Genomic DNA, 15289 nt, shown 5'->3' on the forward strand with positions numbered 1-15289 from the left:
AGTGTTGAAGTAACAGCAGAATATTACAGACTTTGTGAAACTTGAAGGAAACCTATGAGAACGTGGAATTGGTTCTTTGTAAACTTAAATATGAAGACCATGGTTGGCAAGTGTGTGGGGTCTTGAAGGTCTTATGCATGCTGCTCGGGCAACAAGCTGGGTATACCAAATCCTCTTGTTTTCTGTGTCTATGGGACAGTCGAGACCGACAGTCGACACATGATTTCAGTGTTCCAATATCTCAGGGGCTGCCACAAAGAATAGGGAGTGAAGCTATTCTCCAAAGCACCTGAGGGCAGGACAAGAAGCAATGGGTGGAAACAATGGTGCCCCATTGCTGGAGGCTTTTAAGAAGAGACTAGTTGACCTCCAAGGTCCCTTCCAACTTTATTATTCTGCATTCTGTGTGGTAATAAAATAAATGAATTCATAATATTTATGTTTTCGGAGAAAATGCATAGTAGAATAATAGAAAGTGTGGCAGGCCAAAGATCCAAAACAAAAGATGACTGCAGGCCTGACAGGTGGGGCGTGGCAAGGAGCGGTGGGGAATGGCGGGGCTGGGTGTAGCAAGGAGAGGCCAGGCAAGGTGCCCCTCTATGTGAGTGAGGTTGAGTTGGCCACACATACCCACCTGATCATTAGGGCAGAGAACTGGTTGTTAGATTATTTGAACCCCATCACTGGATCTGAACCATCCTGATTGTTTGTTTGTTTATTGGATTTATATGCCACCCTTCTCCCAAGGACTCAGGACGGCATACAACATTAAAAAAAAAACACATATTACAAAAGTTAAAAAAAATTAGATAGAGTATCCAAAAAACAAACCCAATTAAGATTAACAATAACATTTAAAAGAATTCGATTAAAATTAACAATAATCAATCATTTATTTTATTTTGTTCAAGCCAGGGCGGCTTGCTGGAAAAGCCAACTTTTCCAAATCTGAAAGATGTTTAAGAGGGTTAAAAGTAAAGGCTTCCACTGTCCAGTTGTATTTGATCTAGGGAATGGTGCCCATCTCTGTTTCTTAGCTGAGGGAGCCAGCATTGTCCGAAGACATTTCCATGGTCATGTAGCTATTTGCTGAGGTACATGAAACAGTGTTAACCTTCCTATCAAAATGGTACCTATTTATCTACTCACATTTGTAAGCTTTTGAACTGCTAGGTGGGCAGGAGCTGGGGAAAGAAATGGGAGCTCACTCTGATTTGTGGTGTGTGTATTTCAGACCCGGTGTGAGATAGTAATGGTGAGGAAAGAGGAGGAGCACATTCCACGCATACCTTCGGTTAGAGTCGGATCTCAGATTACTACAGCAGGCTTGTGAGGGGTGCACCTCATTTGGGAATGTGATTTATGACACAGACTGAGGTGAGGGAAGGAACAGGGGTAAAGTTCAGCTATAATTCAAATGAGGCTCAGATCTGACTGCAAAGTGGTATTGCCAAAACCATACTCCTAATAAATGAGTGAATTTCTTTTGAAACTTGGCTCGAGGCTAATGAATTAATTAGGGCATCTTTCGGAAACCTGACATCCAGGCTGTCAGCTTTCCAGTTTACAAGCTCAGCATCTTTAACCACTCAGCCATTGCACTCAAGGCTTAGGGATAACAAAAAATGCAGGTAGCCCTCGACTAACAATCACAATTGAGCCCCAAATTTTTGTTGCTAAATGAGAAATTTGCTAAGTGAGTTTTGCCCCATTTTATGATTTTTCTTGCCACATTTTTAAGTGAATCACTGCAGTAGATCAAAAAATCCTAGTGGCCAAATTGTGGTTCTAATGGATCGGTATGGGGGACACTATTTTCCTGCTGTCCTTTAATTATTTCAAGCAAAATCATTGGCTCTGATCATAAGCTGCTCCTTGGTATTCAGGTCTGGCCTCAGAATGATAATGTAGCACTTGGGGATGAAGATGCAGCCTAGCAGTCCAGCATTGGAGGCTAAAATAGAGAAGACCTGCACAGCCACCATGTATTTCCCCTTGGTGCTCAGGTAGGTGGGCACAAAAGTCACCCAGACACTGCAGAAAACCAGCATGCTGAAGGTGATCAACTTAGCTTCATTGAAGGCCCCAGGCAGTTTCCTGGCCAGGAAAGCCACTATGAAGCAGATGGAAGCCAGAAAACCCAAATACCCAAGGGTGATGTAAAAAAGGACAACAGATCCTTCATTGCATTGCAGGATGACCACTCCATGTTGGGAGTAGATATCAGAGTCAGGGAATGGGGGAAAAACTCCCAGCCAGATGGAGCAAATGATAACTTGGACAGCAGAACAGGAAATGATGATAGAGTTGGCCAAGCTCTTCCCCAACCATCTCTTCACTCGGTTTCCTGGTTTTGTGGCCAGGAAGGCCAGTACCACCATGATTGTTTTTGCCAAGAGAGAAGAAATGGCAACTGAGAAGATGATGCTGAAAACCGTTTGTCGGAGAAGGCAGGTGGCTTTTCTTGGTTGACCAATGAAGAGAAAAGGAGATAAGAAGCAAAGCAGGAGGCAGACAAGGAGGATATAAGACAGGTCTCGATTGTTGGCTTTGACAATGGGAGTTTCTAGGTATTTGATGAATAGGATTAAAACAAGGCTTGAGATTAGAAGCAAAAGTAGTGCAAAAGAGACCAAGATGATGCCCAGATATTCATCATAACTCAGGAAGGTTATGACTTTTGGGATGCATTGGACTCGGTCCTCATTTGTATATTTATCATCCAGACACTTGATGCATTTTTGGGTATCTGAGAAAACAAAAAAGCAATATTTCTTCAACATTCACATATATACAGTATATACACTCTCCCATTGTATTGTATTACATGCTAGTTGCGGTGCTCTAGGCAGCGATGCTCATTTCTGTTTCAAAGTCAAAGAGCCAGTACTGTCTGAAGACATCTCTGTGGTCATGTGGCTAGCATGACTGAATGGCCAAGGTGCACAGAACACTGTTTTCTTCCCACCAAAGGTTGTTCCTATTTTTCTACTTGCATTTTTACGTGCTTTCGAACTGCTAGGTTGGCAGAAGCTGGGACAAGTCACGGGAGCTCACTCCGTTATGCGACACTAGGAATTCAAACTGCAAAACTGCCAACCTTTTTGATTGACAAGCTCAATATCTTAGCCACTAAGCTACTGCATGTGTGTATGTGTGTATACATACACTCTCCCATTGTATATACATAGCTAATATATGAAATTGGGAGAGGACCTAGGACCCAGATGATTTCCTGAGAAATGTGCAAAACCTTTATACAAAACTACTTTATTAGAGGTTAATAATGAATCAATTCATCTTTCTAGTCAAATATTCTGAGTCTTGCCATATTGCACTTCTTACTATAGTGGACTCACAAGTTAGTTCAGCAAACAATTTGGAATGGCTTCTAGGAACAGTAGCAATATGGATGCAACAAAATGCACCCTTAACTGTCTATCATTGTTATGATCCTATTATGTCCTATTATGGTAACATGAGGACAAGGGGGAATTCTACAAGGGGATTTTTGGTCTGGAGAATGTTTGTTGAATAGCCAAAAGGACCCGGATTGTTGTTGGGGGCAATATGCTGACTCTGTAAACCGCTTAGAGAGGGCTGAAAGCCCTATGAAGCGGTATATAAGTCTAACTGCTATTGCTATTGCTATATAACACAGATATGTAAGAGGTGATGGTGGGCTATTACTCCAAAATGTATTTAAGCCATGCCTTCAGACCTATCCAACATTCCTTTCTATCTTTCATGATTGAGAATCTTTTGCAAAAGTCTATATACAAATGTATTTTAAAATAAATATGCTTTTTACTGTTCATGGTCTACTTGTTCTTATATGAGAGGTTGTTTTCAAACACTTTCCTTTACATAAGAAATTACGCAGTTTCAAAATAAACAGGGAAACAATTGAATCTCTATGTCTTTTAGCATGCACTTTCACACACTGTATGGAAAGTCAAGTCTCTTGGTTGTGCAGGAGATTGGGCTAGAACAGGGGTGTCAAATTCAATTTTATTAAGGGCTGCATCCAGGGCCGGATTTAGATGAAAAGGGGCCCTAAGCTATTCCACTTATGAGGCCCTTTCACCTCCCATTTTTAAGTTTGTAAATTACATGAGAGACAATAAAATACATCATTACTGTGATATATATCAATATATATCAATATATATAGCTGGCCTCCAGACGGAGGGAGGCTCTACTCTGCGGCAAAGGCAGCAAGGCCAGCCGCCTCCCCTGCTGCACTCAGCTGCCCGGCTCGACCCCTCGCCCTCACCTGCCTGGCTGCTGGTGGGCTCCTCATCGACGGGGCGGCTACTGGGAGCGGCCGTGCCTCTCGCCCGACCGCCGGTGCCGGGAACGTGGGCGGGCTCCCCAACTGCCGCGGCGCTGGAACGATCTTAACCAATGCATTTTTATGTTTGTTTATTAGTCATATGCGTAGAATTTCTCCTTATTTTCGGTTCAGTGTTTTAGTGTTCACTGTTTTTAGAATAGTGTAATTTTAATTTTGCTAACAATTTGAATGTAGGCCCCTCTTGATCTTGAGGCCCTAGGCTGAAGCCTAGTTAGCCTATAGGAAAATCCGGCACTGGCCGTATCAGGGTTGTGTTTGACCTTGGGGGGACCAGGGTAGGCCTGGCCAGAGTGGGCACAGCCAGCTGAACGTTACTCATGCCAGGGGTGCCTGTGGTGACCCAAGTGATCTGCCAATGAAAACAGGCTCCCGAGCTCTGTTTTCCCCTGCGATTGCCTCCAGTTGCCTGCAGTCTTCCCGAGCTCCGTTTTCACTGGCAAAGGCACTGCAGGCCAGTTTTTCGCTGTTTCCAGGGCAGCCCCGTGGGCCAGATCCAGTCCCCAGGCCTTGAGTTTGACACCATAGACTGCAAGACTTCCAAGGTCCCTTCCAACTCTATTCTGGTTCTAACCCATTTCCACAAGATCTGCCTTTTTTTTGGTATTACCCACCTTCCTGAGTGGAGATGGTTCCCTCTGGACAAAGAACACAGTCATAGCAGCAAACTGGCTCTCCTTCCCGAGCCTTCTTGACAAATCCAGGCTGACATTTTCCCACACATTTGGACTCAGGAAGAGACTAAGCAGAAAAAACAAGGAATAGTGAAGAAAATATCTGAGCATTAACCATCCTTGGGAAAAGGAGATAGACACTGACATTAGCAAATAGTCTTTGGATTTCTCTCAGGTAAATATGAAATTTTGTTAGTTCCAAATGGTTGGAGGAGGTATAACTACTGACAAGGACTTCATTTAGTTCCTCTATTTTGTTTATTACATATTACATTGGAATATAGGACTTTTTCTGTTTAATAAATTCTGGAATAATGAAAATAAGAGAAGATTTATGACAACCTGTGGGTTTCTTCTCAGGACCTTATTAACATTAATTCCTCCATTCCTTATATATGTGTGATTTTAAAGTATGATGATCTGATGAACAATATTATAAGTTTTATCCACCCCACATTTAATTCTAAGTGAAGGTGATCCTTCTTGGATAGTAGGCCTAGCCTGCTTTAAATGAACCCTATGTCAGGGTTCTGACACATGTCCCAATTAAACCATGAGTCTTCAGCCGAGCTTAAAAGAAGTCCAGTTATTTATTAGGAGCAACATGTTGGCACGTACTCAAGTGAAGCCAACTCTGACCCCATGCAATTTATGACCCAATTATGACCCTGTTTCCCCCCTCCCCCCAGGGTGCATCAGAAATCACATTCTCCAATGGAGCACTTTCACAGGCTGTAGAGATCATGCCCCCCCTGCTGCTGCGGATAACCTGGGAGACAGCCTTGAGAAAGATATGCATGAAATGTACTTCTGTTTGTGAGTGCCGTACTGCGTCGTCAGTTCCCCATCCCCCTTGCCTATGGCAACTCAAGAGCAGGCCAAGGATGCTTTGCGAGTTGACATCCTAAATCTTTGGAAAATAAAGATATTCATATTTCCCCAACCTTGTTGAGCAAGTTTAGATGTGAAAGAGCATTTTGGTTGATTACAAGTTTCTGTCCTTCAAAACTCCCCAGTTGTTCTTTGATGGGATGGTCATTGGGGAGAACCACCACACCCATGATGTTCAGATCTGCTGCTACATCTCCATTTTGATCCAAGTAGAGTTTCTCCTGGGAAAAATTGCAAAACTCATTCTTCTTCAGAAAGGGATGGAACTAGAATGGAAATATCCAGGAATTTAAAAGCAGAAACCTTGGTTCCTTCTCCCTTAACTTATCACGTTTGACTCTTTCTTCTACAGTTGTCTAATATGCAAATATAATTAGTTAGGAGAACATAATTACTATTATCTTCAAAAATGAAAAACAGAAGTTCATCGAAAATTATCAACCACATATATCCCAAATGTGCTTTTTCAAGATGCCACTGGACTTTCTGGTTTTTCTTTGAAGATATTTTGCTTCTTTTTCAAGAAGCTTCTTTTTTTAATTGCACATTTTCCCCCACACATATCTCTATCACATAAACAAACAGATCTGGAATCAATATTCAATACAATATATACATTCTATTTCCAAACATTCTGTCACTATGTACATTTCCATTTCTTGTTTCTATTGTTTATCCATTCATACCATTTCTCCCATACTGCATAGTATTCCGAATCATCCTTTCCCCATAACTCTAATTCTGCACAATCATATATTTTTTGGATTACTAATCGCTCTGGTGGAATACTATCATTCTTCCAATACTGCGCGAAAGCAATCCTTGATAAGTGATATCAGGTACTTTAAGTTCAAGAAGCGTCTTCAACTGTGGCTGGATCAGTGGTGGGATTCAAACATTTTTACTATTGTTTCTGTGTGTGTGGCTTGGTGGGCATGGCAGGGGAAGGATACTGTAAAATCTCCATTCCCACCCCACTCCAGGGGAAAGTTACTGCAAAATCCCCATTTCCTCCCAATCAGCTGAGACTCAGGAGGCAGAGAATAGATGGGGGCAGGGGCAGTCAGAGGTGTTATTTACCAGTTCTCCATACTATTCAAAATTTCTGCTACCAGTTGTCCAGAACTGGTGAGAACCTGCTGAATGCCACCTCTGGGCTGGATGGTGTGGAATGGAAGGATGTATATTCTTTGCAGACAGCAGGTCATTTGCATTCTTTTAGAGAGTCATTGAGGCCACATTGCTAAATTTCCAGGTGGACTCAATGACTTTCTAAAAGAATGCAAATGACCAACTCTCTGCAAGGAGTATAAATCCTCCTATTCCTCACCATCCAGCCGGAGCTGAAGAAGCTTCTTGGATGAAAAAACAGATGTCAGGTTTCTGAAAGATGACCTAATTAATTCATGAACCTCAAGCCAAGTTTAAAAAGAAATCCAGTCATTTATTAGGAACACCATTTCGGCAATACCCCATTGCAGTCACATCTGACCTCATTTAAAGTATGGCTGACCTTTGCTGTTTCTTCCCTCCCCTCAGTCTGTGTCATAAATCACATTCTCCAATAGGTGCATGCCTCACGGCTGCTGTAATAATCTGAGACCTGACTTTAGCCAAAGGTATGTGTGGAATGCGCTCCCCCCCCTTTCCTCACCATGGCAATTTGATAACAGACATGAAAATGCTTTATGAGTTGACACCAGAAAGTCCAGTTGCCTTTTGGAAAAAGCACCTTCGAGACAACCATGACCTGGATGACTGAGAATCTCAACCACATGGTTGAGAGCAGATCAAAAATAATTCGACTAAACAAATAATTAAAGAGATCATTTATAAAATCCTGAAAACAGTGATAAAAACTTTTTAAAATTGTACTCAAATGGTTTTCAATCCTTCTTGTAAAACTGGGTAGATATGGATAACGATTCGTCCTTGGTCATCTATTCTTTTATTTTGTCATTAAGAGAGACAAGTAGAGTTGCTAAATTATGATTCCATGATGGAAGATTTATACCAACACTTAAAAAAAAAAATCTGTTTTGACCACATTTTAAAAAAATACCAAATTTTCTGAAAAATATTTATGGTTTCTTGATAGAGCTAAATGAACAAAATCCAGTAAAAAAAATTCTGATTTTTAGCAACTAAGACTTGACTGTTCTGATCCGTCTCCCTAAACGCAACAAACCCTCAGTATTTAAATCCATGATTCTTTTATTAGGAGCGCCAGCAGCCCCAGCAAAAAGTTTCTCTCTCACCACAAGATAACAAGTCTGTCTGGCAGGGAGATGAATAGTTGTCTGTCACATCTACTCATCTCCGCCCCCTGCCTTTTATCCCCAGAGCTAGGGTAGGGCTTCACTAGCAGTGGTGGCTCTTCTGTCCCAAGGACTGGGCCATAGATTTCCACCGCTTTCCTCTCCTCTGCCTTCTGGGCATCCACGCATCAGGCACTGGACCCAGCTGTTACTCCTCTTTCTCATCAGCTCCCTCCAGATCTGGGGGCTGTTGACTCTCCATCTGTGGGCTGACAGATGGCCCAGGCTCTGTGTCTGTCTGTCTGTCTGTCTGTCTGTCTGTCTGTCTGTCTGTCTCTCTTTCAGCTCCATTCCATCTTCCCCCTCGGAGCTCTCAGGTTGCCCTGATGCTGACCCTGACTCCCACGCCTCCTTCTCATCTGATTTGGCTTCTGGAGGGGCCAGTGGCCAACAGCCCACAACATTGACAAACGAAGATATATTGTATAAGAAAAAAAAGTATGGCCGCTGTAATGTAGATTTTTCATTAAGGCTTCATTTGTACTTTTTATAATATTATTATATACCCTGTTTCTCCGAAAATAATACCGCCTCAGATATTAAGCCTAATGAGGCTTTTGAGCACATGCGCTATAATAAGCCCTCCCCTGAAATAAGGCCTCCCCAAAATATTGCAACACAGCAGCAGCCATTGGGTGACCATGCTCGCCACCTCCTGCACCTAAAAAATACTAAGACCTGCCCAAAAATAAGGCCACGTGCTTATTTCGGGGGTCAAAAGAAAATAAGACCCTGTCTTATTTTGGGGGAAATATGGTATGTATAATTATCATTGATTATAATAAAATAATAGGGAAGAAAGGGAATCAAATGGCTGTCAACTGGCAATTGATACCTGTCAGTCTCTGCTTCGCTACTTGCTTTCGGCTGTCATTGAAACGGGGAGGGGGAGGCATGGTATTCGGGAGGGGAAGTTTTAAGTACAGGAGTGATTGTAAACAGGGAGTTTTGTTCTCACCATCTACTACATATGCTGCAGATAGTGGATTTACCCACCAAGGCCAACTGTCCGGCATACCAACCTGATGATGCTTTTCGAAGATGGTTTCAAGGTTTCAAGGTTTATTAGCATTTGTATGCCGCCCACTCCCTAGAGACTCTGGGCGGCTTACAGATAAAAGGGGAACATATAAAAATTAAAGGAAAACAAACATTAAAATTACACAACATGCATACAACTTAAAATGGGGCTGGATAAAATCAACAGCCCCAGGCCTGCCGGAACAGCCAGGTCTTAGTTGCTTTACGGAAGGCCGGAAGAGTAGTAAGGATCCGGATCTCTATGGGGAGATCGTTCCATAGGGCCGGAGCAGCTACAGAGAAAGCCCTCCCCCGGGGGGCCGCCAACCGACATTGACCGGCCGATGAAACTGGGAGGAGGCCTAATCTGTGTGATCTTATTGGTCTCTGGGAGGTAAATGGCAGGAGGCGGTCTCTCAGGTAGCCAGATCCTAAACCATGTAGGGCTTTAAAAGTAACGACTAGCACCTTGAAGCACCTTGAAGCACCTTGCGGAGGATAGGTGTAATGTGGGTGTACCTAGGCACTCCCACAATTGCTCGCGCGGCTGCATTCTGGACCAACTGCAGTCTTCGAACACTCTTCAGGGGCAGCCCCATGTAGAGCACGTTACAGTAATCCAGTCTTGAGGTGATGAGAGCATGAGTGACCATCCAAAGGGCCTCCCGGTCCAGATAGGGTCGCAACTGGTGCACCACATGACACCTGAGGGATGTGTGGATTGGACTATGGGATGGGGTTACCAGGGGGAGGGAGTTGGGTCACATTTGATATCTATGATTACGCGTGCTTTTGCCTCAGATCTTGCTTTGCTTAGCTGCTATCTTCTCATAACCAGTAAAAGTACTCTTAATTCTGAAAAATGGAGTTGAGTGGTTTCTTTCTTGGTTACTGAGGGAGGCTGCCCTGACAATACCTGCCACACTTGTAGCCTTGTAACCGCCGGTCCGTCTTTCCCCTCCTTCCTTCTTCTTTTTGATATGGAGGAATAAGCAGCATTCAAGGCATGTGCCAGCGTCATAATGATACTGTAAACATGGTGCTTATTTGTGATCCGGATTCTGTTTCTTTTCTGTTGGGTTTCCAGTGGTGCTATCTGGGTGCACCTTCTCCGGCTTTTGACCGAAAAGAGAATCTTTGAAAAAGAACAGCGAAATGACTGCTCTTGAAATTGGGGTTCCACAAAGAGATAGGTTTGAAAAACAACATCTTTGGGCCTTTTTTTGGATTGAAAAGCAAAGCTCCACATACTATGGATGTATTTGAAAAGTCTGTGGTTTCTCACTGGAAATTCTCCTAAGACTGTCGTGATCCAGATTTTCCCATCAATGGGTCCTGGTAAACTTTCGAGTGTTAAATGGAAAGGAAGAATTCTGGGCAGAAGGGAAAGAAATTCTATGAAGTGAACAAAGACATTGACTTGTCTCCACTTAGAGAGGGCATCCCCAGAGAGTGCTGTATCTATAGTCGTCGAGAATCGTTGTGATATAACAACACAAATCCCATTCCTGACAAGCAGAGGAGTAAAAGTCCTCATGAAATGCTCTCCATTCTCTGTGTCCGAAGCAAAGAGGCCAATCAGGGTCCATCTGAAATGGAGGAGAAGTTGGACAATTCCTGAGTAGTGGAACCCTTCTTTGGGGAACATCCGGTGGAAAAAAGGGAATTGACTTTTGTCACTCAGAGCCTCTGAAACAATTCTATCTCTCACCTAAAAAAACCACAGTAATGAAGAATGGCATTTTATATTTGAGGTCACATCAATCCCAAAATATTAAGTTTTAAGAAATCCAATGAATTTATTAGAATAGTTTATTGATTAGCTATTAAGTCATATCAAGATATACTGTAGAATACGAAACAGAACAATTTATTAAAGATTGTATACAGTAAAGGTAAAGATTCCCCTTGTGCATATGTGCTAGTTGTTCCTGACTCTAGGGGGTGGTGCTCCTTTCCATTTCAAAGCCGAAGAGCCAGACGTCTCCGTGGTCATGTGGTCGGCATGACTAAATGCCGAAGGTGCACGGAACGCTGTTCCCTTCCCACCAAAGGTGGCCCCTATTTTTCTACTTGCATTTTTACGTGCTTTCGAATTGCTAGATTGGTAGAAGCTGGGACAAGTCACGGGAGCTAACTCCGTTACATGGTGCTAGGTATTTGAACCGCCAAACTTTCTGATCGACAAGCTCAGCATCTTAGCTGTTGGGCCACCACATCCCGCCTGTTGTATATACCGTAGAATAAAAGAAACAAATTTGGTAAAAAAAAAAGAATAAAAACAAAGTATCCAAATCATATTTCTGTATCATCCCTACAGTTTACCACAAATGCAGATCTCAATCAAACTGTTTTGTTAAAAAAAAGGGCTGTAGATACAACTTAACAGGGTTGGAAGGGACCTTGTAGGTCATCGTAGTCCTGCTCCTTGCCCAAGCAGACTCTGCACTATTTTTGACCAATGGCGGTACAGTCTCTTCTTGTATTACATCTAATTTTACAAGAAACGTGTTGTTTTAATATAAGGGTCTCAATAGGTTGTTCATCTAATGTACTGTCCAATATACTGAGCTATTTCTTATACAATTTAGATTCAAATAATACATATTTATGTCTTCTCCTTTGGAGTTGGGCAAATTCAAGCCTGTCATTATAGGGCAGTGTTTCTCAACCTTGGTGACTTTAAGCCTTGTGAACTTCAACTCCCAGGATTCTGGGAGTTGAAGTCCATAGGACTTAAAGTCGCCAAGGTTGAGAAACACTGTTATAGGGGATTTGATTAAATTTCCCATATTTAACCCTTGTGTCCAGCAGCTCAAATCTTGCTTATAAATAACTCCCTAAGACGGAATGGAGCAACTTGCCATCACCAACTTGCTGCATCATAATTGGGACAACTTGTTAGACAACTCACTGCAGGGCAATTTAAATTTTTTATTTAATTATTGAAAACAATTTAAAAAAAAATCTTAAAATTTTGTCGTTCACGTTTCATTTTGTTCCCTCCTTTTGCCTCCTTTCTTCAATGATTCTATTCCACCCTTTCTTCAATGTTATGTAACTTTTGTCCCATAGCAAGTCATCCTATAACTCCCATAAGATGTGAGGGTAAAAGTAGGCTGTGAGTTTGATCCAAAGCAGAGGCAGATATTTCTCTCTCTGAGCACAACGAGAATATATCTACTGAAACGATCTCCGCATTGGCAACAGGAAGGGCATCCCATCAGTAAACACTCAACTCAATTCAGTTGCCCAAGACTCCACCCTGCAAGGGTTTGTGGGGTCTTTAAAAGAAGAAGAAGATGAAGAGAATTATTGTAACAGTAAGAACCATGTCCAACACATTAATACATTATTACTTGATGAACCATCTCACTCAAATGGGGTCAGCCTGTCTCACTTATGCCAGCAGAAGGGACATGCTACAAACTTTGTTGACCTAGGAATTTTGCCTAGTGGGGTTTAGGATCCCAATCTCTAGCCATGACACCTACAATGGCCATGATGAAAAGCAGCTCTTGAATTCCATAGAGGAACATATGACTTGATCCATCGCTCACCTATCACCACTGAACTCCCTCTATTAGACACAGAAATGCACACACAGACCTGTGGAACTTTGTAGGTGCCTACTAATGTTGACATCTGAATGGAGATGTCATTGGCAGCTCCATCAACAAAAGTCAAAAGATTGTCCTTCTTTCCACAGCTGTAGTTGGGAACATTGGCTTCTCCGGTAGAGAGCATGTTCAGCAAGACATCTGAAGTGCCAAGCGTGTTCAGACAGTTGTCATGGATGTTGTAGCCCAGGGTGAGATTGTGCAAGAGCTTGGGATTCTTATTGACGTCTTGAGTGGCGAAAATAAAGCGCATGATTTTTGACTGATCAGAAGATAAACTATGGTAAAAATATGTTCATGTCATACTCATCATCACCGTAAACAATAACCAGAAAATACTGAGCCTATTGAGTCTTAAGTCAATAATCCAAAATCAGAGGGAAATGGTAATCACCCATAAAGATTTAATTTTTGTGAGTGATGAGAGGTTGGGATGGAGATAGTCCTCCACCAGGTTTAATAGTTACAAATGCATCATTATTTGTAATTGTGCTAATTTTCATTTGTCCAATAACTAGAGTTCAAAATCATTCAAACATTAAAGTAGAACTATTGAAAGAGAAGAGAATGATTCATAAGTCACCCAGAAAAATCAACTGTAAAAACAAGTCAACCTCTATTTTTTTAAGGAACAGTCTTTGAATATCAATGAATGGTTATAAAAATACAACTGGCTGCATGGTGTTAACTTTAACCCTTTCAATAATTCAGCGATAAACTCAAGATTGGACAGGAAGAGGAAAACAATTGGCACTTCTGTTGGGTTTTTATCTGCCCCCATTTTTAGTTTTGAGTGTGTTCCACAAAATAAGACAAAAGAGAGAAGCCTTGGAAATAAAAAATGATCAGGCTGCATAAACAGAGGGATAGAATCAAGATCACGTGAAGTGTTAATACCACTTTATAATGCCTTGGTAAGGCCACACTTAGCAATAGCAATAGCAATAGCAGTAGACTTATATACCGCTTCATAGGCCTTTCAGGTCTCTCTAAGCGGTTTACAGAGAGTCAGCATATTGCCCCCAACAATCTGGGTCCTCATTTTACCCACCTCGGAAGGATGGAAGGCTGAGTCAACCCTGAGCCGGTGAGATTTGAACCGCTGACCTGCTGATCTAGCAGTAGCCTGCAGTGCTGCATTTAACCACTGCGCCACCTTGGCTCTTTTAGAATACTGCATTCAGTTTTGGTCACCACAATGTAGAAAAGAAGTGGAGACTCTAGAAAGAGTGCAGAGAAGAGCAACAAAGATGATTAGGGGACTGGAGACTAAAACATATGAAGAGCGGTTGCAGGAACTGGATATGTCTAGTTTAATGAAAAGAAGGATTAGGGGAGACATGATAGCAGTGTTCCATATCTCAGGGGTTGCCACAAAGAAGAGGGAGTGAAACTATTCTCCAAAGCACCTGAGTGTAGGAGAAGAAGTAATGGGTGGAAACTAATCAAGGAGAGAAGCAACTTAAAACTGGGGAGAGATTTCCTGACAGTTAGAACAATCAATCAATGGAACAACTCGCTTCCAGAAGCTGTGAATACTCCAACACTGGACGTTTTTAAGAAGATGTTGGATAGCCATTTGTCTGAAGTGGTGTAGGGTTTCCTGCTGAGCAGAGGGTTGGACTAGAAGACCTCCAAGGTCCCTTCCAACTCTATTATTCTATTCTATTCTATTCTATTCTATTCTATTCTATTCTATTCTATTCTATTCTATTAGACCTATCCTGCAATATACGAGTAAATGAATATGATGAAAAGATGGCATGTGTTAGAATTGCAAATGAAAGGACTGAAACCCCATCACCCTGATTGACTTACGCAGGAGACTGACTAGAAGGAGCCCTGTTGAAAGGCAATGTTCTACGTGATGGTCTTGTTGCAGTGGTGACCACACTAATGAGATGGTCTCCTGGCCTGTAATAGCTCCACGGATTTTTTCCATCCTCCTGTGTCAAAATCAGTGGGCACTTCCCAGAGACTGGCTGGGACATCATGAGAAGCAGAAGCAGAAGCAGGAGGTCCATAATTCATAGGACTGAGTCAATCCCCTTCCCCGTTTCTATGTAAGAACAACCGGAAGATCCAGTAGAACTCAAAGCACTCTCACAAGAGGGAAATCCCAATGACTTTCTTGATTCAGACAAACTGGAGTTTACTTGGAAAGTAGAGAAAATACATTTAAAAAGCATAGCCCCTGCCTGTCCTCAAAACTTGTGCCATGCAGAATGGGATCTGAGACATTTATTCTTTTTTCCCATGCAATATTCCTCCTGTGTTGTTTCAGTCTGATGTGCACAGCAAAGGCAGTCACTGGAGAAATAGCAGAAGAGGTCTCAAAGGCTAGGATTATTGTAATTACAGTGAGATACAACTTCTCCCTTGGGTATCCCAAACTTCTCTGCAGCTCCATGT

This window comes from Thamnophis elegans, chromosome 2 (genome assembly GCF_009769535.1).
Source record: "Thamnophis elegans isolate rThaEle1 chromosome 2, rThaEle1.pri, whole genome shotgun sequence".
Taxonomy (NCBI): Eukaryota; Metazoa; Chordata; class Lepidosauria; order Squamata; family Colubridae; genus Thamnophis; species Thamnophis elegans.